The sequence below is a fragment of the Ochlerotatus camptorhynchus genome, unplaced genomic scaffold (genome assembly GCF_037179485.1).
Source record: "Ochlerotatus camptorhynchus isolate MF236.1 unplaced genomic scaffold, CSIRO-AGI_Acam_v1.1 ptg000361l, whole genome shotgun sequence".
Taxonomy (NCBI): domain Eukaryota; kingdom Metazoa; phylum Arthropoda; class Insecta; order Diptera; family Culicidae; genus Ochlerotatus; species Ochlerotatus camptorhynchus.
In genome coordinates, this window is record NW_027040849.1 from 9,467,587 (window position 1) to 9,493,469 (window position 25,883).

A 25,883-nucleotide genomic window follows, 5' to 3' on the forward strand; every position below is an offset into this window, starting at 1 on the left:
TCACCGAATTGTTAAAACTTTTGAGAAGATCCATGATCGTTAGGAAAATTGAGGACACTTTAGGAAGTCTGAAATAAAGGGTGTCCACGATGAAATTGCCACACACAAAATTGATTCGCAAAATTCGAGTTTTCATCCGATTGCCATCAAATTTTCAGGGATTGAGAAATAACTATTAAACTTCATTTTACCTTTTTACTCGTATTTTATTTACAGTCCATACGCAAATGCCCGCACCTTGGCCTTAACCCCGGCCATAAGATTCTGCACAACCTGTGAATCATCCGTTTTTTGCATGTAAACCCATACTTTCTTCAGTTCCTCGACTGTCTTCACTACCTTAGGTCGTTTAAGAAGGTGCTGCTTCATAATCGCCCAGTACTTCTCGATGGGGCGGAGCTCCGGAGTGTTGGGAGGGTTGAACTTTTTCGGCACGAAATTGACCTTATTGTCCGCATACCACTTCAGCACGTCCTTGGAGTAGTGGCATGAGGCCAAATCCGGCCAGAAGATTGTTGGGACGTTGTGGGCCTTCAGGAGAGGAAGCAGCCGCTTCTGGAGGCACTCTTTTATGTACACCTGTCCGTTCATCGTGTCCTGGGTCATGAAAGGTGCACTCCGCTTCCCGCAGATGGCTTGCCAAACCAGGAATTTCTTCGCAAATTTGGACATCTTCTGAGTGCGGACATGCTCCGGAACGCTGAACTTATCCTTGGCCGTGAAAAACAGGTTGCCGGGGATCTGTTTGAAGTCGGCCTTCACATATGTTTCGTCGTCCATGATGCAGCATTCAACTTTCGTCAGCATGTTGAGGTACAACTTCCTGGCACGGGTTTTGGCGGACTTGTTCTGCTTCTCGTCGCGATTAGGGGCCTTTTGTACCTTGAACGTTCGAAGCCCAGCCTTAGTTTTGGCCTTCTGGACAAAACTTCGGCTTAGGTGCAGCTTCTTAGCCACATCCCTAACGGAGGCGTTCGGATTTCGGTTGAAGGCCCCAACTACGCGGTTGTGATTTTTGGTGTTGTACGGAATACTTTTTCCTTCACTTCTGGGCTTCCGATCGGTGGTCAACCGTTCCTCGAACCGCTTAATCACTCGCGACACCGTGGAATTCGCGATTCCCAACGTTTTAGCGATGGAACGATGCGAGAGATCCTTGTTCTCGTGATGAATGCGCAAGATTTTATCACGCACGTGCTGTTCTTTCGACTCCATTTCCGCGAGTTTTGATCACAGGACTTTAAAACTTGCAGGATGTAAATAATGCACTATGAACTAAATCCACCCAAATTTTCATTAAATTCTACCCAACGGTTAAAAAGTTAGAGCAATTTCATAGTGTGGCAATTTCATCGTGGACGCCCTTTAGTCCAGGGAAGTTTAAAAAATTGATGAGAAGTGTTGTGAGCATCAGGCTAGTTTCTCAAACTACAAAATAATGTCAAGGCAGTTTACTTAATTTCAGGAAAATTCACTTGTAGTTTCCGAAACACCCATGGAATTATTCTATAACTTTCATTCGAACGCTTCTCTGAGTCGTCTTAAAAATATCATCAGAATATGCTTGGAATACTTCTCGCAATTCGATCGAAATATTCCTCAACATTTCGTTGGAACTATCCTCCAAATTAAATTTATTTTTTTATTTTCCTCGAAACTACCTTGAAATTCTCTTCAGTCGATAAGGGATGAACCAGCCTCTGGCCGAAAGTCTCGTTAATAAAGACAACCTAACCTCCTCAGAAAGAAAACCCTTGGAAAATTTATATTTTCATTCATTTCAGATTTCCTTTTGAATCTCATTCCTTCCCTTGGAATTCTTCTCTCATTGAAAGTCTCCTAAGAATTAATTTGCATTTCTCCCCACAAATTGCTTAGATTTCTCCCTATAATTTGTTCGTCAAACTCTCGAAAAGTGGTTCTTTGCAATTTTCCTTCACTGTAGAAATTTTCATAGAAAATATTTGTCAGTTTATATTTTTATGGATTGCTGAGATAATTTTCTTATAATTTCACTAAAAAAGTTATGGATTTTCTAAATTGATCTGAATTTAGGAAAAAAAAACCAGAGAAGTTGAACGAAAATGTTGCGAACCGTTAGTTTTTTGATCATAGCTCGAAACTGGAAAGAGACACCACCTTGAAATGTTCACAAGTGAAAGATACGAAATATTGAAGCATAAATAAAATCATTTGAAAAATTTGCATAGCTCAAATGGTTTTTCCTGATTTTCCTTGCCATTTTCCTCCACCGTGAAAATGATCGAGCTTTTTTTTCAGATTATATTTTTTTATGGATTTCCGAGATAATTACCAACGTTTTTTATACGACGTTTTGTGAATTTTTAAAATACGATATATCCAGGAAAATCCGAAAACATCAACTAAAATGTTCCAGAAAAATTACCCACTGTGGACAATATATAATTAAATCTGCCCAATAATTAAACAAATCCCAAATAGAAAAAAAATATCAGCACTTTTGAACAGCTGCACCAGATTCCGGCAGTGATTTGCTATGGACCAGGGCGTCACAATATCACCTTCAATCGACAACATCGATGCGACGAAGAGATTGCTAGCTTTCTTTTTTTTCTGTTGAAGCCGAGCAGCTTCGCATCATTCTAGCAGCTCAGTCGGCGTCTACAAACAAATTTTCAATCACTTGCCTCTCTTTCTCCCGTCGTTTGGTCTTTCTTTCAAGCTTCGGTGAAGTGGACTAGTGAAAGAGCGCTCTACTTTGATAGTTTGATGAAACACATCAACAGAGGTTTCATGACGTATATGACGGAAAATGAAAATCTCGAGTACTTTTTCAAAAGATCCCAAGTAACAACCCAAGTTTCCGGCCAATGAGACTAACACCAATCGATTTAGCAGAGTTTTTCCTTTGAGAATATGTACAACATGTTGACTGAAACCGTTTGGCAGCCGAGATATTCAATTTAGTCGCGGTTTTGTCAATTTTTGCCCACTGTGCATTCTAAGGTTATAAGTAAGGGTACAAATCATTTTCCCGGTGTTAGGTATTCTATTCTGAAGTCTGTGAAAGGGAATCTAGATGGTGTGAAACGAAATGATCAATGTAACACTCATTAATTATGACATTGTATAAAATTGTCCAATGTAACATGTCCGAAGTACAACTAGTGACTAGTCAAAGCGAGGTTTGTGATTTCTCCCATATTGTAGCACGTTATTCAAAATAAAACTGTAATTTTACCATCCCTACTACAGCATGTTCAGCAATAAATATTATTCACTGACTAACTACGGCAAACATAGTGTATTTTTCAACCGATTCGAGGATGAATATGGCATTAAATCTAGCTTTGAAAGTTGGAGCACGGGTAACAACTGAAGTTACGGGACGCCACTGATATGGCGGAAATGTAACATTGGTCTTTTTGAAAAGTAATGGAGAAATATATATTTGATATATATTTGAAGCATTTCTCACGTAAACACACTTGAAGATTACTCGTAATATGTTTAATTTATCTTCCATCCACATATTTTCTAAAAAAAAAAGTAACGTAAATGGGACATAACGCATATTAAACAAATTGAAAGAGCAGCGAAAGAGTGTCGGTGCAAGGGATTCAAAACCATAATGAAGTTTCGTTTCAACTGGTAAATCGTCCTTACTTTCATTGAAAGCGATGAGCAAAGCAACGACGAGAAAATCCACTTTTTCATTTTCGTTTCGTGCTGATAGTCTATCTAGACGTTATAGAAATAATGCGTTGAACACTTCCCTGCTGTGGACAACTCAAGGATGAATTTTCCCAAGGACGTACTTGCTTTTTTGTGAGCAAAGATTCGAACGTTGATTTGTCGAAACTTTTAGCTTACCCACGCAAACCAGTACCACTAGCATGTAGAGTAAAGTCGTGATTTGTAGACCGGATCGGGAATCTCATCAGCTACTTCCGGTTTCCTAATACCGTGGCTTAACTTAACTGGATTTCTGAGGCTGCCCAAGCCTGTAGTGGATGGTTTAAATAATGCTTTGAATCACACAAAGAACTTCGACAAGCCAAGAATGTCTATCCAGCCTTCTGTTTAACATAACGCTAGAAGAAATTATGCAACGTTGGGGCTCTAACAAACAGGGCTCGATCTTAAATAAATCCAGCCAGTTCATTTGCATCGCTGACGATGTGGTTCGAAGAACGTTTGAGGGAGTGGAAAAGCATAGACAATAGACTGTAATTTGACAATATGTGGACGTGGTCGATGCTCAATGAGGAGCAGCAATGGGAGCAACCGTTGGCATGGTCTAGATAGTTTGGGACGCTCGAGCAACATGCACCGAGTTAGTTAGCGACACTGTGCAGCAAGTCAAGTCTCAACGAAGGAACCAACCGGAACAGGAGAATAGTAATGATTGCTCAAAGTGCCCAGTAAAATGCACTTGAGCCATCCGGATATCGAGCCGAGGACACACACAATCTCCCACCAGGCAACGACATCAACAATAACAAATCTCAAAATCGAACCACATTCGAAATGTTAGCAAATTATGCAATCCACCAAAACCTGCTCGGTTGGTTCGCCGCCGCCTGCGCTTGTGTACCTTTTTTCGGTTTCCGGTTTGGTGATTCACATTACATTCCCCCGCAGAAGAAGGGCATGTGTATGACGACGGAACCGATAAAATATCGAAAATACATATCCCAGTTCCAAGGAAATCGGCACATACAAAACTGTGTGAAACAGAGAGAGGAAGAGAGACAGCGAGAGAGTGAGAAAGGTATTGGTGATGGTTGTAAGAAACGAAGCTTAACACACCTTTCTAGCCAAAGCAAGACAAAGCCTGCAGCCATTGAGAGGCCGGGAAACGAAATAAATCAGAAAACAGCACGGAAGACCAAAGATATCACCGAGCTGATGCGTTGCCTCGATGAACGAACAAATCATACAATCATAATGATAAACGTGAAATTCATAACGAGAAATGTGGAAGAAGCGGTCCTACGAACGATGCACGATATGTTTTCAACGATTACGATAATAATTTGTTGCTGTATGTGTGTGGTGATTGCATTGCATGTGGTCAAAAACAACCCGACTTGAAAGTGTGCGTCGGCTGATCACGGAGAGATGTTGATGGTGGTCGAGTTTTTCGATTATATTTTGTGCTTCATCTTGCAGCCTCCTCCGGTGTGCTGTGCGAGCCTTATTTCACTGAGTTTCTATGCATCTATATACCGAGAGCAATATGAAGGTGATAGGAGGCTTTCGCTTTTCAACTTGTGTAATAAAGCGCGAATGAGAGCTGCTGGTGTGGATTAAACGAGCGAAAATTGAAAAGAATATTTAATCCATCTTTCAAAAGACGGATTCACATCGTTTCAGTGAAGTTTGTTTACCGAGTCCCACTTGAATTGTTCTAGATTTTGAACTAAAAGTCTACGCTACGTTCACCCAGTCGAGCCCATTCAGTAGTTCATCCTGTCCGTCGAACAAAGCGGCCTCGTCGATTAACCCTTTCACGGACGATTACCTTGCCGCGCCAACGCTGTAATCAGCTCATCCGCCTAATTATCGACCTGTCAGCAGTTGCGGACCAGCTGTTTGTGCTTCTACACATGCCCTTAACACCGCAATGCAGTGGCTTCCTCTCGCAGGAGGGCGGTTTATCACCATCCTGTTAAATGACCCGTGTGTGTGCTCCGATGAAATTTATAATACTTACTGCGTAGTAACAAAAGAGCCACAACGCAGCCAGCCACACGTAGAGCTATAAATATTACATCAAAGCCGCTGACGATGAGCTTTGCAGCAGTGAAATCGACTCACTTATTCGATAATTAAGTGTTCGGGAGGACACGTTCATGACATTGACATTTTGGTTGGTTCCACGGAAAAACTTTTTTTAAAAGCTCTGATTTTAGGACCAATTCGAAAAATTCCGTTCTTAATCCCGTGGATCTAAACGGTTAGTTTTAAGGATTTTGTAGAAAGCAAGCCCTGAAGACTTATCCGATTCGACCCATGGGGTCATAGATGATCCCGACAGCAAAATTGTGCTACAGAAAGATATGAAATTGGCATTTTCATGAACACGTTGAAGACCTAGATCTTCCTCATGGAGTTATGAATTATTATTCAATCAAAGAGTTGTCTTCATATAACAAGCCTAAATGTGTAAAAGCATATATCAATGGATGAGACCTATGCAGGAGAAAAACGGTATTAATAGTTCTCCAGATCATCCTGGACTCCATGGAGCTTTTGAACCCTTATAGCTTAATGAAACTCAATAACATTGTATGGAACACCTAGCTGTATTAACAAAATATATCGAGTTCTACAAATCATTCTGGAGTTATACCGACTTATGGATGTCTTGTATGATGTACCGAATGAATCTTTTAATTCTAATCCTTTCATGAACAATTTTGGTTTTATGATGGTACTGTAAACCATTACTTACACATTTAGAATGCTTTAAAACCTTGATACAACTTGCAATGTTGCTGACCAAAAGCACAAAAATACCTGTAATTCGTGATTCAATAAGTTTAAAAAGTCCATTAATGGTTACAACTCCAAAATGACAGCATTAGGTGGTTACATTTCTCCAGTTCGAATGAAATCTCGAACCTTCCTCTTGATGGAGCCCATCAGCACCCGCACAGTGGAAAAGAACACGGAATCAGCGCATTTCTTCCATTTTGCCCGCATTTGCTGGATGTCCTTGACTGCCCCGTCACTTCGTCGAAGTCGCTGCTTTGAAATTGCCCAGTATTTTTCGATTGGTCGAATTTCCGGGCAATTCGGAGGATTCATTAGCTTGGGGACAAAATCGATCTTGTTGGCAGCATACCACTCCAGAACCACCTTGGAGTAGTGGCAGCTGGTTAAATCGGGCCATAAGATTACTTTGCCCCTATACTTGCGGATGAATGGCAATACACGCTTTTTTAGACAATCTTCGATGTAAACTTCGGATGTCATCGTCGAGGATGTGACGAATGGTTCCGTTTTCAGGTCACAACTGCAAATTGCTTGCCAAATCATGGCCTTCTTCGCGAACTTGTCGTCAAACACGAACTTAAATCTTCCCGGCACATCCCCACGGGTCCAGTCGCGATGTAAAACTTTTGACCGGGAAGCTGCTTAAAATCGAATTTGACGTATGTTTCGTCATCGATTACAGTGCAGCCCTTGTGTTTCGTCAAAACACGGTCTTACAAGAGCCTTGCATGCTTTTTGGCCACGGAATTCTGCTTCATGTGCCGGTTCGGATGTTTGCTGGCTTTGTACGACTTGTATCCTTCCCTGGCAAGGATGTTCCGCACCGTTTAAAAGTTGGCATTGTACCTTCTGGCCACATATCGGATCGAAAGACCGGGGTTGGCTTTAAAGCACCTCAACACCTTTCTGCGCAGCTGATAATCCCTGGTTCCAGTTTTTTCATAGGTCCAGTGATTCCTTTCCACACTCAGGGTTTCCTTGTAGGTTTTGAGCACTCGACAAACTGTTGTTTTCGGCATCTTCAGCACCTTAGCCAGCTTAGAACCGGGCCACTCTGGATTTTCCAGGTGTTTGTGCACAATATTTTTTCTTCTTTCGAGTTCCATTTGACGTTATTTCTGAACGCGATCGACTACTTTGATCAAACTTGCACCAGTTGTTCTCTATAGAAGTGTAAACAAACCTCTGTCAACGAGTTTCGATTCCCAACACTAGAGGCGTGTTAGCAGCGCGCGAGGGGCGTACCAATTTACTTTACTCGATACAACTTGCAATGTTACTTGGTTATAGTTGAGTTCTCCAAATTGTCTTGTAATTAAGAGCTTTATATTTGACAGGTTCATCGAAATCTTGTTCGATGTCTAGACTGATTTTTGAACCCGTAGCTCGGTGTTGAACCTCGTAACATCAAGTGAGATATATAACTGAGATAACAAAATATTTTTGATTCTCCAAATTATCTTCAAGTTCCACAGACACTACAAGTTGTTAGAACCAGTAAACGTTCGTGGAGTCCCATAATGTAATGGGACAAAGTATGGGACTGAAATAGCAAAGTATTTCAGTTTCTCCTAATTATCCTGGGCTTGGATCTACATACTTTACAGACTCAACAAGGTTTTCTATAATGTCCTAGTTAAATATTTGAACTCGTAGATCTTCATGAAGCTCCTCAATACCATGTGGGATTTATAGTCCTATGCAAAGTATTTAGGATTCTTCAAATTATCCTGAAGTCGAGACTCAACAAAGTCTTGTTGAGTTGATGTTCTGATTTAATATAAAAATCCGCAGAGCTTCCGTCGTCCTCGTAACATCGTGTGAGATATAAAGTTGTGCTATAAATGTCCTTGATTCTCTAAATCATCCGGAAGTTGAAAACCTACAAACTCAACGAGGTATTTCACGAAGTCTCGATTCAATGTTTGAACCCGCAGAGCTTTTTAGAGCTCCATAAAATCAGGTGAGATATATAGTTTTAATGCCAGAGTATTTCGTGATCTCTAAATTTTCCTGGAGCTAAGATCTTAAAGTTCTATTCGATAGACGCCAAAAAGTGTTGTACGATGTCTATACATTATACCGTATAATGTATTACGAGTCCGAAGAGCTTCATGGGACCGCATCACATCTTGTGGAACATAAGTTGTATTGGCAAAATAACTTTGGTTCTCCAAAGTGCCTAAATTTTAGATAATAATTAAACTTGAATGTCAGTCTTAAGTGAACCGGCAATCGGGAAAATCCAAGGAATTCGAATTCACCAGGAACAGGATTTGGAAATTTGAAGCGAACTTGACGTTGAAGCCTAAAAAAGGCTACAAATTCTGAAAATTGATTTGTGTGTGTGTTATATTTTACCATAAAATCGCTGTTTACAATAATAATAAAAATCCCCATTTGCTGTTTTTTATATGGTATTTTTAAGATCTCCGAGTATTTTTTAGTACACATCTTTCGATAAAATATCCTTTACGTCTCCGTTGAACTAGAAAATATGAGGATCAAAACTCCACAATAATTTAGAAGCCCACAAAAAACCCCAAAAATTTCTTCAATTTTGTACGATTTTATCCAAAGTATATTTAAAGATGTAAAACTTTCTTTGAAATAAGCCTCAGAATAAATAGGACTGAAACGGTTAAAGGGTTCCGTCATTGAACAAAGCTTGAATATCCCTCTTGATCAATCCACGTTTTTTAAAACTTTCGATAGAGACAAAACTTTTATTATTAACTTGAGTGTGTATAAAGTTTCCAGAACTCAAGAAAAGAGCTTAACGATATAATCAGAGTTCAATGATACTTCCTGTTAACAGGTTCTTAAATTAACCAAATTTATCGAAAGCATCCATCGATAAACACAGTAAAATTCTAGAAGAGCTGGAATTAGGGTGTAAAAGCTTTAGTAAACAATTACTTCTCTTGATGATTTCTAGAAACTCAAGGCTCACCCACGAAAATCAGCATCCTCATGGGGTAGGGGAAGACTTCCACTACCCGATGGTTGTATTGGTTTGCATGGGCGTGTCTTGAATTCCTAGAAATCATCGAAAGAAGTCAGTGCTTACCAAAAGCTGTTACGCCCTAATACCAGCATTGAATTCTTGTTGCAAGATGTTGACGACCTTCCCGTATCTACAAGTTATATTCTGTTTAGTGCCGTACTTGGCCACCTGTGCATCTACTTTCCCGTTGGGTGTTTTTTTTTGCACCAATCTCCAAAGAGGAAGACTCACGTTCCCCTTCGACATCCATCCATCGCACGAACGAAACGCGAGAAACGATCTTCCAATGAAACACGATCTCATAGCACAAATACCGACCACTGGCTGCTACATTTGCTACTCAAACAAGTGGATGTAAGTTTGCGAAGGCTGTCGTCGTCATCGACGCCTTTTTGCCAGTCGGTGCAAATTTATGAACGTCGGGTCGGGAATTTCAATCAACGAGATGATCCCGACGCTCTTAAACGATAATAATGGCACCCTACTATAAAGTTCTCCATGTTGGTAGATGACGTGGATGGTGACGACGATGATGATGATGATGTCGACCCCACTGGAATGGTAGCTGCACTCGTAATTTCTGTGCTGCATTTGTACAAGCATGGCCAGAAGAGGCGGAAAAATATGTCAAATTATGATGGCTTCATGTGCAATGTACCGACATACCCAGCGTGTGTATGTGAAGAAACGTTAGACGACACCGAGACGGGTCATAACATACTAGGTGATTGCAACGGTGTACTTGTACCTTGGGGGTTGCTGTTGTTGCTGTTGTTGGGTGGCTTGACTACATACATGCTGGCCATGTCTGGCACAATATGGTGACGTACATCCGGGCGCTTGCCGTTATGGAAATCATAGCACCTAATCGCTTTTAGTGATGATGAATAATGGCTTGAGGTCGGGAACCTTCATATGGCTGGGGCTTGCAATCGGATGACATAATGGATTGGATGATTATTCCAGACAAATACCGCACTTAGGATTCCTAACAAGGTTCCAAAAGTTGACGGAAGGTCTTCAACAATGATTCCGCGAGTTGCGTGACGCTACCCCGTCAAGGACCGAGAACTCCTAATCCTCACGATATCCGTTTAACCGTTATATTAAAAATTCTAATGTTAAAAACCCATAACACCTGAAAACGACAATTCCAATCAGGAAATTAATTGCACTCCACCCCCTCAACCGATCGGTCGCTGAATCGTCACGCGATACCGATACTTGTCCAACCAGCCAACATCATAGACCGTATCGACCGGCCAAAACCATATTTCGTCCTCAATTCCTCGCTTCACCAAGCTCCTACTCACACACACAAACAAACACGTTCACATCCTGGCCAATTATTTCTTGGCTGTGCACTCAAATTAAACCCTTCCGTTGTTGTTGCCGTTGGTGTGTAACTATACCATACTGTATTGCTATTGCTATTGCTTCTGCTGCTGCTGTCGTTGGCTGGTTGAATTGGTTGGCGCGCAAAGTGCAAAACGGCGAAATCGCGAAATATGAAAAGCGAAAGCCCACTGCCAGCGCTGTCGGACGCCAATATACGAGGAGGCGACGTCACGTGCAGTTGTGCGATCTGCTATTGTTATTGTTGAAGCTTTATGCAACATGTACGAGTGCGGTGCACACACACACACACACACACACAGGTTGTGGGGGCTTGAAAAGTTGGACCCCCCATTTGAACGAAAAAAAAAAGTTTTGAAAATGTTCGCGAAGCACACGGAGGTATCCATAATGGCATTTTTCCTAGGCTGGCTCTTCTTTGCGACGACGAAAGCGTAACGACGGAGTAGAGAGATGCATGCGATGTGATGTGATGTGAGAGCTGGATGAGGGTAAGCTGTATGACGTAACAAGGACCAATCGATACTGCTCTGGTTGGAGAGTGCAATGGTACACATTGGGCTAGGATGAGCTGCTATCGAAAACAGAACAGCGAGGGAGAAGCATTTCAGGTTGTTGTCATTTTTGGATGATGACGCACTTGGTTGCGATGATTACAAGCATTCTTTTCTTAGGATTTTGGATAATAGAAGCCTTCTGGGAAGATTGTTATCAGCGTGATCGATGAAAGTGCGCCGTTTGAAAATTGTACAATTAAAGGAGGAGTAACTGACCTCTGAACTCAATGTATATTTACCATCGTGTCGCATCACCCACGACGAGAAAGTAAGATTGATTCACTTACAATTAATAAGAATAAATGAAGTAGGGCTAATGTCGGCCTGAGTGTCCCTAATATTGGACCCATGCATAAATTTCGAAGGATAGCGTTTTTTGACAATGACCAAAAGTATCCATTTGTATTATCCTAATGACGCATTATTCTACAAAAAGTTGAAGTACAGGAAATTGTCTCAATCTTTAAATCCATAGGCCAACATTAGAGCCATTTCTTCTACATTAATTTGTAATCAACCATCGTATATGCAGTGTAATTTTAATTAAGTGTACTAAATTAATGTCAGCTATTTTTTTAATAAGCAGTTTGTCCACTGAATTGAACACAACCGGGAAATAACCGGCAAGATGTGATATAGGGGAAATGCAGGTAATGCCGGCCTAAGTGCCCCTAATTTGGGCCCATACATAAATTCAGCAATCGACTAAGTTTTCAATAGCAACCAAAAATATCCATTAGTAACGTCCCAATAACGCGTTCACCTAGATAAAATTGATAAATAGCAGATTTTTAGCGATGGGCCCAATCTTAGATCCATAGGCCAACATTAGAAACATTTCCCCTACCTATATTAATCGAGTTCAAATCTCATCCCCGAATAAGCCATAGAATTCGTTTAACATTATCATGAGAATTGAATTCCTTTGAAAATTATCTCAAAATTTTAATCAATCCTCAATCCTCCTGAGTCTATTCCTTTTGAAATTACGCTCAGAACATTCTTTAAACTCTTATTTATATATATAGAGAGAGAGAGAGAGAAGGATTAGTAATTTCCATTTAATTCCAGTACCTTATTTGCTTATCCTTGACAGCGTATTTCGTCTACAATGTGCAGAATTCTTCAGTGCCTTGTACTAATACTCGACTGAAGAAAAACGTCACATTTTAACGAATATATATTAACACAGGTACATGTTCACTTAGAAGCTAGGTATACTTAAATCTAGTCCCCTGTGGTTGCAGCTACTGCCCTAGGTAGTATCTTGAATTCCGTTGTTTGTTGATCTCGAGGCTCTCTGCAGCATCCCGTTTCCATGGTGTAGATACGTTTCGTAAAATCGTGATGTCGTCCGTCGATAGTTGGTGGTCCTCTGTGGAGATATGACAATGAAGATTGAAAGATATTTTTTCCTACAAATAACTTCAAAAATTGGTCATGTTTAAAAAAATCGAATCGTTGAATACTTTCTTTTTTCGTTAAATACCGGGAAACAGATTATTTTTTTTTTAAATTTGAACCGGGAATTTAAAAATTAAAATTAACTGGCCACCCTGTTAGTACGGGATACCATAAATCTTCTTCTTTCCTTTATTTAACGCCGGTTTCTGTTCCGCAATCTAGTGCCAATCACCGACGGACATCGATTGCCATCCATTGACGGCTATCGAATGTGCAAGAAGGCAGCTTCCACACCTGCGTAGGATATCGCATCCATTCACAATACACATGGGCCGGGACCAACGACTTTACTTTCCTTCCGAAGGAAGACGTGACCAGAAATTTTTATGCCTCGGAAAAATCCCACCGATCTCAGCTGGGATTGAACCCAGACCCATTGGGGTGAGAAAGCAGTCACGCTTACCACTACACCACCGGTGCCGGCTAAGGATACCATAAATGTAATCTCAGATTTCATGGAGAATCCTAAACAATGTCTTGTGATTTTGCAATTTCTAAAGTTTTTCGTTGTCCGATGCATTTTGAATATTTTTGTCTATGTTAAACGGTATTCAATGATTTCGCAAGTATTCGCATTTTACAGTTATTTCGGACAGACATTTTAAATATTATTTCTTGATATTTTACCTCTTGTATCGTGCTAATGCATATCATGTTTTGATATTTAATTCATAATTTTGTATGACCGAGGTATTTTCACCGGGTATCATGCGACACATCCAATTACACGAGAATTCAAAACCATAAACATTGGCGGCCATACACTGAAAAAGTATTTTCGTTATTTATCTGAAAATCGTTTCGTAAAAATGAATATCGTACATACACAGGGTGTCGACTCCCTGGAAAAACCTGGAAAGTCAGGGAATGTCAGGGAATTCTATATATGATCTGGAAAGTCAGGGAATGTCAGGGAATTTTAGTGTAGGTCAGGGAAAAAAATAATGTTGATCACATTGCAAAAAATTATGTGTGGGACACATAAAACAATCTTTGAAATTTTATCAGTGCATGACGTCAACGTTTTTGGGAAGATCCCGGGCATCAGATCTACTCGCTGCGTTTATGGACGTCCTTGCCGGTATCTCTTCGAACAAGTTGCTGTAAGTGTCCATGGATGGGGTCAATGTGAATTGAAGCTAGAGGTACAGAAAGGTGGCGAGAAGCTGATAGATCTGGGAAGCTGTGGGCTGTATATTTTGCATAATGCATTCAAGGATAGTGTTTGCAGTATCAGTTGGGATGTTGTCAAATATTTGCGTGGTATCCAGAATATCTTCAAAGATGTACCAGCAAGACGAGCGTTTATCACGATGTATTCTGGATCTACCATATTCCCGCTAAAATTTTGCGGTCACCGATGATTGGAAAATAGTGCTGCTGTTCAGAAGGCAATCAAAATTACTCCACAAATACGAAAATTTATTCAAGGCGTCCAGAAAGACAAAATCGAAACAACGTCAGCTTCCTACCAAGATGTTAAAAACGGTTTGAATGACTTGCTGCTGATGGCTAATAGTGCGTTCAGACTACAGTTTTATAACATGTTATAGCACTATCTTGATGGTGGTTTCTGTGTTGCAATTATTTGAAAACCGTTATAACATGTTATAACTCTGTAGTCTGAACGTGGTATTAAGCTAGCTTTCTTCAAATCAGTTGCTGTCGAAGTTGAGCCATTTCTATGCGACGGACAACCCTATGGTGCCTTTTTTGTGCAATGTGATGTCTCAAATGGTTAGAGGTATTATGGAAAGGTTCATTAATATTGATCGTCTGAACAATAATGTACAGGTAAATGCACATTTGCTCAATATGATCGCAAAAAGGAACGACTGGACGTTTTTTGGCACAGGTTATTGGTCGGCGTATCCAGAACTATTGTTGGTTGTGAAAATGATTAGCTGCTTATCGCATGGCAACACCAATGCAGAGAGAGGTTTTTCGGTAAATCTAGATAGATCTGGAATTAGGGCGTAACAGCTTTTGTAAACAATGACTTCTATCGACGATTTCTAGGAACTCAAGGCACGCCCACGTAAACCAACATAACCGTCGGGTAGGGGAAGCCTTCCTATACCCGATGGTGCTGTTGATTTGCGTTGGTGAGCCTTAACTTTCTAACAATCATCGAAAGAAGTCATTGTATACAAAAGCTGTTACGCCCTAATTCCAGCTCTATCTAGAAATGCAGTATATCTTTTTAAAAACATGAGGGATTAGTCAAGGCCCAAGCGCAATGCCAGCGGAACGGCAGTGGTAGCGGAAAAGCCCGATCTGAGTAAGCCTATTTGTCGGATTGAAAACTACTACTTCTTCTTCGCATTTCAAGCTTAATGCTTATCGCATTTTAGCTTATTGCGTGCTCTCAACTTAGTGTTTTAGATGCCTTTAGCTTTACCTTTTCTCATAGCACAGATAGAGCGATGAATAAAGCACAGATCTAACGATCGCAAGGATCATGCGTCGAGTCCGGTCTGAAGCCTATTTTTATTTTTTTGTCATATTTATTCCTTCCAATGCTGAAGTTATTTTGACCCATCCTCACTAACACACTCCACATTTTTCGGTTTCCACAACCAACACTTGTCGGGTGTAGCGATAGCGAGTGTGGCAGTTCTAACGAAACTAGCTTCATACAATGTACAAATACATTTCGTTGCAGAAAACAACGAATAAATTCGTAGAACAAACGAGCGATTTCGTTGTATAAACGAAATTTTATTTTCAGTGTATTGAGGGCCGCACTTGTGCTCTCAACGATTTCCTTAGGATCATCCCAAAATGTCTGCAGGGTTATTGTCAAGATTTCAGCTGAAGTCCTGATCGCTCCAGAAAAGTCTTGTAAGTTCACTGAGAATTTTCCTAAGATTCGCTTGAAATTTGTCACAAAATACCTTTTAAAATAATTTCTTGTAGTTCTTTTGTAACTCTACTTAGCATTCCTTGGAAATTTCTTCAAAATACCCTGGAGCACTACCCACATTTTTTTTTCAAAAATATGCTCAAAATTTGCCTGTTCATTATCTTCGTGTAAGAACCCTTCCGAAAATTCCTTGAAAACCCCTCAAAATTCATATTAATTCTATTAGATTTTTTGGCTATATATAGAATTAGATTATAACGGAATTGGGGCCTCTCTTAACTCAGTCGGTAAAGGTGAAGCTACAAAGCAAGACCATGCTGGAGGTGGCTGGGTTTGATTTCCGGTTCGGTCTAGGAATTTTTCGGGTTGGAAAATTTCTCGACTTCCCTGGGCATAGAAGTATGATTGGACTTGCCACACAATCATATCAATGCAAAAAAGGTACAGGCATCGAAAGCTCTCAATTAACAACTGTGGAAGTGCATCTAGAACACTAAGTTGAGAGCACGCAATAAGCTAATATGCGATATGCAATAAGCTTGAAATGCGAAGAAGAAGAAGAAGAAGAAGTACAACGGAATTACTGATATTCGCTTGGAGTCCTCCTCAGGATTCTCTATGACGGATTAATCCATTTTCAGGCGCAGATGATTTTTAGGGGTAGCGTCAGGATTTTAGCCATTATTATCATAAAGTTTATCATAGGGTTAATCCTTTTTGAAATCTCGTCCGAATTCCCCTAGAATGCTCCCTGATATTCCTTCAGATTTGCTTTTGAACTCCCTGGAATTATACCACTGGCCGGGAAAACCGGCAGAATCTGGAATTAACCGGAAATCGAAACAACCGGGAAAAATCGGGATTGTTTATTGGAAGCGTAGAATAATTCTAGATAAACATTCTCATCTGCATTGATCGATTCTCTTCATCGACTTTCTCAGCTGCAAAACCTTTCCATGTTGTATTTAACGTTTTGGACGCTAGATAAGAGCCTTCTTTATCAAGCTATGTGGTAAAATTAGCGTGAAATCTGTTTGCATAGCAGTGGTTATCAAAACAGAAAGCCGACGAAGAGAATTGATAAATATTAAGCCTGATATCTCAAATATTTTACTTAGAATTTTGAATATTTCTTCAAGTCCGGAATTTGTTTATTTTCCACAGTGCAGGATACCGCTGAAACTGAGATCTTAAAAATATTTGTAATGTGTCAGAACTTGGCATTATGAATATTTTTGTTAATTTTAGTGGCATGAAAACTTTTCATGTCACAGAATCTATAAAATCCTCTATTCCTGGGATATTAAATGCACACCCATAGAGGATTTTATTTACCTAATTTGAATTCTCACATACCTTACTGTTACACTTTTCTTAAATAATATTTAACAGTTTTCTAAGTACAGGATATTTAGATTTGTTCTCAATCAAAGTCTTAGAATCTTGAGATTTTTTGCTAATACTTAATCTTAAATTGTTGGGCACGAAATCTTAAGACGTTTTCAATGATTGAATTCACTAATTTTCTTGTTAAAACTTATCTCCGAATAGTTTTGCAAATTTCCCAAGGTTTTCCTTAGGATCATTCCAAAGTGTCTTCAGAATAACTTTTACTTTCAATGTTGCCCTCAATAATCTTAAAAAATATTGGAAAACAATGAGATCTACGGAATATCCAAAGGATTTCTGTATAACAGCCTCAGAATTCTGACCACTTTAGGAATTCATTCCAGAAAACTCTTGAAATTGATTCTACATTTATCTTTGTATTCTTAATCATTCCTGCGAGAATTTGCTTTCATTTCTGTTCGTAATTGTTTGACAATTCGCATGGCATATTGTTCGAAAATCTCTTGTTATGTCATTTAGTATTTTGAAAAGCATTCAACACCTCGAAATGCCATGGGAATTTTCCTCAGAATGTATTTGAAATTCTTCTCAAAATGTCTTTGATGATCTCTGGAAATTTCTTGAAACTCTCCTTAGAATTCTCTTGCAAATTTCTTCAAGATCTCCTAGAACACTACTCACAGTTTCTTTTTTAAATACATATGCTCAACATTTCTTGGCAAACCCTCCCAGAAAATCCTTGAAATTCCCTCAAAATTCTTAGATTTCCTTTGAAAATCCCCTTGCAAACAGATTTCACGTTCATCAGAATTTCTCTTTGATTGATTGATTGATGGATTGATCAAAAATTTAAAGAATTTTCAGCCTTAGGCGTAGTTTCAGAATTGTAGTCCTATCATCATAATTCGCATTGAAACCTTCTCAGAATTCCATTAGAATGATCCGTGAAATTGCTAACGATTTGCTTAAGAGTTTCCTGTAATTCTATTCATAATCCGCATAATAGTCTCTTCATAACCAGCTTGGCATTCACCTTTACAATGGTTTTGAAACAATTTTAAAAATATTTCCTCGAATTCCTTTAGAATTATTCCTTTCATTCCTTTGCAATGCCCCTCAATTTATTTAGCATTCTCATCATAATTCAGTGCTTCAAGTGGAAGAATCCTAAAACTTTGTCCATGATTTGTTTTTTATCTGAGATCTATAAAATACGTTATATTTGAAGAAAAAATCTCGAACAGTTCAAGAATGTGAAAAAGTAGCCTAGCATCAAAATCTTGAAAATTTTCTCATGTAATCTTCGAAACATTTCTTAGTACGACAATTCAAATGTTATTCCGTAGATCTCATTGTTTTCCAATATTTTGTCTTGGCTCAATATATAAATTTGGCCAATCAACATTCCAAATTTGGGACGTCAAACATTGGATTATAGAACATAATTTGACAATTATTTGTTGCATCCTTAAAACCTATTAAATTTTTAAAATTCTAAAAAATGATTTCTTTTCTCAAATGGGGAGTGGGGTATCTCCGGTTTTCTGCATTGAATTTGGGAACAAATTGTTAACATTGATCGTACAAATTTGTAAGCCTTGAGTCATGAATCTCACCCAATGTAAATTAGATGTCAAGCTTTGATATCTTCCTATTCTTCCTATATCTATTTTCATGTATCTCACTTCTTCCAGTGACGAATATTCACAATCTCTGTTTCATGGAAACCGTGCTCAGTAGATTGATACCAACAAATGGATTCTGTGTGCCGCATCATCATCATCCTCGCAATCCGCCGTCACACTCGAACTGCAACCAGTTCTCGGACAATAGTGCAATGGAACGTATCATTTTCGAAGTGAACTCATACTCGTTACTTACTAACGGCAAGTAAGTCCCATACGACTCGGTTGAACTTGATCTCAATGTTCCGTTCCCCACCTTGCACGTTCTCAAGACTTTTTGAGCCATTCTTGTGAGTCAGACACACATGCATCCATCTGTCGCAGTCGACTCGTGGGGAACTGTGCCACCACGAGAACGTGAGAGAATGGCTCCGTGATGTACGTACCTACTTGTTTTCTGATTGAAACCGATCCTACGACGTACGACAAGCAGCAGAATGTGGAGGGGAACGATTGTTTCCGGTTTGCTGCTGTTGCTGCGGAGTGACTTGATTATCGATGTGGGAAACGATTGCAAATGACCGGCAACTCTAGTGCCTCCCAAGCCAACCCTGCTGCTGGTGATGTGAAATGATGGATTGGAATCGATTGGAATCTCCGGGACTCCACGGTGCGAGTCAAAAACCGGTCTCCGCGAAACTAGTCGTGGAATTGTATGCAAAATCTAGCTGCACCATTCACCGGGGGTAGTTGAGGTCGTAAAGCCCCTGTGACAGACAAACATACGAACAGACAGCCAGACGGGGCCGACGGAGAACTTCGAGATCCGTTCTCATAAAACCGTAAATATTACCACCCTCAAGGTCAGCTGGCTCGCAAACGCTCGTCATAAATCGAGAGCGGTTTGGAAGTTTGCTTTTCGTTTTGTATTGTTGCTCTAGCGAGGAGAAACCTGTCGAGAGCTGGTGGTGGAACTTGAATTTTCGCTAAAATAATAATCGATGGAAATGCGTTGTTCACTGACCGAAATGGGCTCCTGCAACGGCGTGAAACATTAATAACGAAGCAGATCACGTTGAGGTTGCTTCCTATGACTTACCGTATGGTCGCTGCCATATACACGAATCAACTTGAAGTGGAACCGTTATGGATATCATTCTACTGACCATATTTGGAACAATTCGCAGTTGGCGACAGCGACTAATTGAAGATAACAATCGCTGGCCGTCACGGTGCGAGCTAAAATATAAACTAATAAAGCTGTATTCTAGAAGCAAAAAATATGCGAAATTAATTAATAAATTGTTCCTTGGTTGGTTTTGAAACACCTTTTAACGAGATCGACGGGCAGTTAAGGCTCATTTACTCACAAAAGACAACTTGAACAAACCGTAAAACCGTAGACCGTGATTGCAGCACACGCGCCTCTGGATGAATTCCACTTTGACATTCAGTCTTGGATTGTTTTGCTGCTGCTGCTTCGTCAAAATGTTCGGTCCGATTTGGTTTTGAAGAGTTTGAGCGCGTCCCACTCTGTTTAGAAATCTGTGACTCGGATCAGCGAAATCAACTGTGCGCAGAAGTTGTTGCACTGAGTAAAAGGTATGTATGTTTGTGTGATATCTCTTAATATTTACTACAGTCATTGATGTATCAATTCCCATCGATCAACAATAAAAAAAGGGCTTATCAGCTTTTGTAAACATAAACTTGTGATGCCCTTTTCATGCCCTTTACAAACCAACAACACTATCGGGAAGGAAATAATTTACCTCACCTGATAGTGTTGTTGGTTTGCATATGCGAGGAAAGGACATGACAAATTTTGTTTACAAAAGCTGATAGGCCCTTTTCAATTGTTGGTCGAAAAATTTCCATTTTTATTTGGGTGGTAATTTGATTACTATAATGATGCTGCTTACAACGTCTTCGCCATAGTTATGAGCTAACGGTTTTGAATATGCGACTAGATATGAGTCAGTTTTAGACCGGTTTGCGGTGGATATCCAGCGTTTGGGCGTGATGGAGAAATTTTTAAATTTTGAATTGATGGAATGGTTCTTATTATTTGTTGCTGAACTTTATGCATCATAAATTATCACGGAACTGTGCAGCTATGTTTATGATAACATATACTTTGAGTATTCGAGATGAATCAGAACCAGCAACACATTCAAGTTTAAGGTCAAGAAACTCGAATGTAATATTAATCCTATTTATATTAACACCAGGATCCATTTTTTTTTGCTCCGAATTCAGGGCTGTTGGTTGGCCACTTTTTTTAAGCTGGCTACTTTTTCACCCATTATTTACAAGGTTTTCAACCAGAGACTGAAAGTAAGTAAAGTCACTTTATTCGTGAAAATAATATCTAAAACAACTTTTATGACTAATGCAAAATAAATGTCACTGATGCAATTAAAGTTTGTTATTGCAAACATATCGTGCTGTATTTTTTTTTTAATTTAGGTTTTTGTTCAATATCTGGATATAGGAACAAACGTAATATTTGAAAAGATTTTATCGAATTTAATAATAATAATAATAATAATAATAATAATAAGGCGTGGCATTCAGGGTGGCCACTCAATCGGGAAAACCAATAATTAACCGGGAATCGAACCCAGCCAGCAAAACCAGTTACCGGGCATTTGGTTGCAATCTCAAAATGTATTTGTATGTATTTTGACCGAATGCTATTTACTATATGTCCTTTTTTTCTTTTAGCTCTACTTGTTTAGGCAAAGGATTTTTGATTTTCAGAGGTAAAACACTTAACTTACGGGGAAGTTTACCGCCCCGAGAATATTTTTCTTTCCGGCACGTTTTCATTTTTCTAAAAATATTGGGAAAAATTATCAAAATCCAAGAAAATCAGTTTTTTCCTAAGATTCCTTGGGAAATTTTCATGTATTTTTTTTTATCTCATCATGAAAAAACATTGGACCCTCAACAAAACCGCAAAGTCGAGGTTTTGTGTTTTTTTTTGTAAAAATTTATGCCATAATGGCTCGTGAAAAATTAGAAAAAAATGTGATTATTTTAGCTTATTGAAATAGTTTCCCAATATTTTTAGAAAAATCAAAACGTAATTATTTTTTCAGAGCGGGAAACCTCCCCATTAACGACGTACTTTTTCTTAGTTCGGGATAAAAAGTCTTAGTTTCAGAAATTTTGAAGTCTCAGAATTTATTCGATGGCGTGATATGGTTTTACCGATCAGACTCGTGACATGCGAGTCAGACTTTCCCTTTTTTTAGAGTTTTCATAGACCGGGATCATAATTATTTTGAAAGCATGAAATCTTAGCAACTGTTCAAAATTTCAGAATTTTATATGTCAATTACCAAATCCTGTATCTTGAATTGCTGTGCCTCAAATGGTCAATTTCTGAATTACCGATGTAGATTATTTATAGATTGCTCTTCATAGGATATCTGTGGAATTTTCTAGAGAATTTCCTTAGAATCATGCCAAGATGTCTTCAGAGTTGCTTCAAGGATTTCCCTGTATAATCCTTTGCCACTCTCTGACATGCTCTTGATTTGCTTTCCCATATCAGCCTTGGACATTAAAGGGTGTCCACGATGAAATTGCCACATACAAAATTGATTCGCAAAATTCGAGTTTTCATCCGATTGCCATCAAATTTTCAGGGATTGAGAAATAACTATTAAACTCCATTTTACCATTTTACTCGTATTTTATTTACAGTCCATACGCAAATGCCCGCACCTTGGCCTTAACCCCGGCCATAAGATTCTGCACAACCTGTGAATCAACCGTTTTTTGCATGTAAACCCATACTTTCTTCAGTTCCTCGACTGTCTTCACTACCTTAGGTCGTTTAAGAAGGTGCTGCTTCATAATCGCCCAGTACTTCTCGATGGGGCGGAGCTCCGGAGTGTTGGGAGGGTTGAACATTTTCGGCACGAAATTGACCTTATTGTCCGCATACCACTTCAGCACGTCCTTGGAGTAGTGGCATGAGGCCAAATCCGGCCAGAAGATTGTTGGGACGTTGTGGGTCTTCAGGAGAGGAAGCAGCCGCTTCTGGAGGCACTCTTTTATGTACACCTGTCCGTTCATCGTGTCCTGGGTCACGAAAGGTGCACTCCGCTTCCCGCACGTGCAGATGGCTTGCCAAACCAGGAATTTCTTCGCAAATTTGGACATCTTCTGAGTGCGGACATGCTCCGGAACGCTGAACTTATCCTTGGCCGTGAAAAACAGGTTGCCGGGGATCTGTTTGAAGTCGGCTTTCACATATGTTTCGTCGTCCATGATGCAGCATTCAACTTTCGTCAGCATGTTGAGGTACAACTTCCTGGCACGGGTTTTGGCGGACTTGTTCTGCTTCTCGTCGTGATTAGGGGCCTTTTGTACCTTGAACGTTCGAAGCCCAGCCTTAGTTTTGGCCTTCTGGACAAAACTTCGGCTTAGGTGCAGCTTCTTAGCCACATCCCTAACGGAGGCGTTCGGATTTCGGTTGAAGGCCCCAACTACGCGGTTATGATTTTTGGTGTTGTACGGAATACTTTTTCCTTCACTTCTGGGCTTCCGATCGGTGGTCAACCGTTCCTCGAACCGCTTAATCACTCGCGACACCGTGGAATTCGCGATTCCCAACGTTTTAGCGATGGAACGATGCGAGAGATCCTTGTTCTCGTGATTAATGCGCAAGATTTTATCACGCACGAGCTGTTCTTTCGACTCCATTTCCGCGAGTTTTGATCACAGGACTTTAAAACTTGCAGGATGTAAATAATGCACTATGAACTAAATCCACCCAAATTTTCATTAAATTCTACCCAACGGTTAAAAAGTTAGAGCAATTTCATAGTGTGGCAATTTCATCGTGGACACCCTTTATCTGCATACTATTTACTTTAGAAATTCCCTCTATGAAACTCTAAGAATTCACACATTTTTGGACCTGGAAAATCAAGGAATCTCAGGGAATTTAATTAAAATTCAGGGAAATATTTCTTAATCACAGAAACTTATTAATAAGTATGACTGACTTTGCTAGTTTCAAACAACTTAATTACTCGGTGTAGTTTGAGGATGGTTGTTCATTTAAAATTTTAATATGGTTGCGAATTTGTGGTTGTTCAATGCTTGATGTTGTATTTTTGCATGTTCAGTAATTCTTACTCATAAAATGGTATTTTGATGATTTTGCGTTTAATGTAAATTAAGCTATTTCCGTAGACGCTACACGTTGTTGCAATATTCAACCTCGATATGAGTATGTGCGTCTCTTGATAGATGTTACACCTAATTGCGTCTAACATATGTAGATCATTTGGGCGCATTTTGAGTCAATTAAAAAATGGTATAGAGTTAAGAGAAGATGATGTTTTTTTTTTTCTCCTGAACACTTGTAGTTTTTGTTCTTTATTGTGTTCTTAAGAGCCAGAATAGTTAAAAGAATCAACTAAATGAGAATTTAGGATAATGGTCTTGGTTGTGTGGATTTTTTCTTTTATAATTGAATAATGATTTAAAGAAACGTCGACAAGCATTACCCCGACAACTAGCTTTATTGATTCTAGGTTTTCATTGTAAATTTGGTTAGCTTGGAAAATTAGCTTCTCAGTAAAGTTTTAGTCACCATAGCCGGTTGAACTCCAGACGAATCTAGAACCACACTACTGTTCATACTGGCGACATCGCTCTGATGAGACAACGAAACCCTACCCCAAGCTCTTCCCCTTTTCCTATCCTTCGACAATGTACCCCTCTAACCTCGGGTAAGCCGCGAGTATTCGGCCCAACTCCTACTAGACATAGAATTAAGTCAATTTTGTTACAAACAAAGAACAATGAATTATTGGTTCCATAAAGCCAACGCGATTGAGCCTTCCAAATAAACGAACTAGATTAAAAAAAACTTACACAATTTTGGAGGTGAAAGCGCTGTTTTTACTATTTCCCCCACCATAGGAATCTGGCCTCAAATTAGCCTCGGTTAAGCGTATTATCCGGAATAATTTTCGTGTGGAGCTGGGTCTCAAATTGTGCTCAAGGGAATACAAATTTAAAGGGATTAAAGACAAGTGTTTCACATGTAAGATATAGGAGTACTGGGTGAATTTCTGGCTCTGGCGTTGAGTTCGCAAACAGTCAGAAAAGAACTTCTAAGCAGGGTTGAAAAAGTTTACGATATTTCACGAAGCTCAGCAAGGGAAAAGTTTGCGAGTCATTTTGGTGAATATTTTCAACACTGCTTCTTAGGGTGAGAAAATCGTCATGCCAAGGACCTCTTCTCATATTTATTTATTTATTGTTTACTGTTTTCGCTGACATGTACAGACAGTTTTCAGCTTATCCTATAGAATCTTATCCTAGTTTTAAAACAGTCTTTAGTGATATTAAAATCAAATTGTTCACAGACAGAACTAATAGCTCTAAGGCAGGAACTTACGGGCTATTGAACCCATAACTTGTTCTGTGTCCGGAAATGACGATGAGAGTGGGATACCAGCTGTTGCAATGCTAGGCGTCTTGTCGAGAGTAGATCAAAATTGATCAGTTGGTATCGTGCCTGGTAGTCTGGAAGATGCAAGGGATCGTTCCATGGGAGGTTGCGAAGTGTGAAGCGTATGAACAATTTTTAAACTCGCTCGATGCGGATGACAGCATCGTGATAAGATGCCCAAACCGGAACAGCATATTCCAGAATACTGCGAACCAGAGCACAAAATAGCGATTTTAACGGGTACACATCAGCTAGGTGAGTTTACACAGAATTCACCTGAACAAATGCTTCTCGGCCCGTTAGGTAAGACATTAACCAGTCCGTTATCCAATCTGGGAAACCCATATGCCGTCCCATAAGCATGTGGTTCCATTTATTAACGTCCTTTTAAACGACAGTCAAGAGGTGGAAAAAGTTCATTCAGGACGGCCAAGTCGCAACCAGCACCCAGCCGATTAGCATCCCCAGGTAGCAATAATCACAGGCTACTTAGAGTTGGCTATAACCTATTTGCTCTGTCATCGTTATCACCGACACTAGCGATTTATAAACAATAGTGCATTAGTGACAACGATGATCCCCCGTTCTGGTTCGCATTACTGACGGCAAATGTCAACGCCAGCAACCCCACCGGGCACCGCGTGGAGGTAAAAATCGGAGTTCACGTGCACAGAGGTCGCAAATCGCC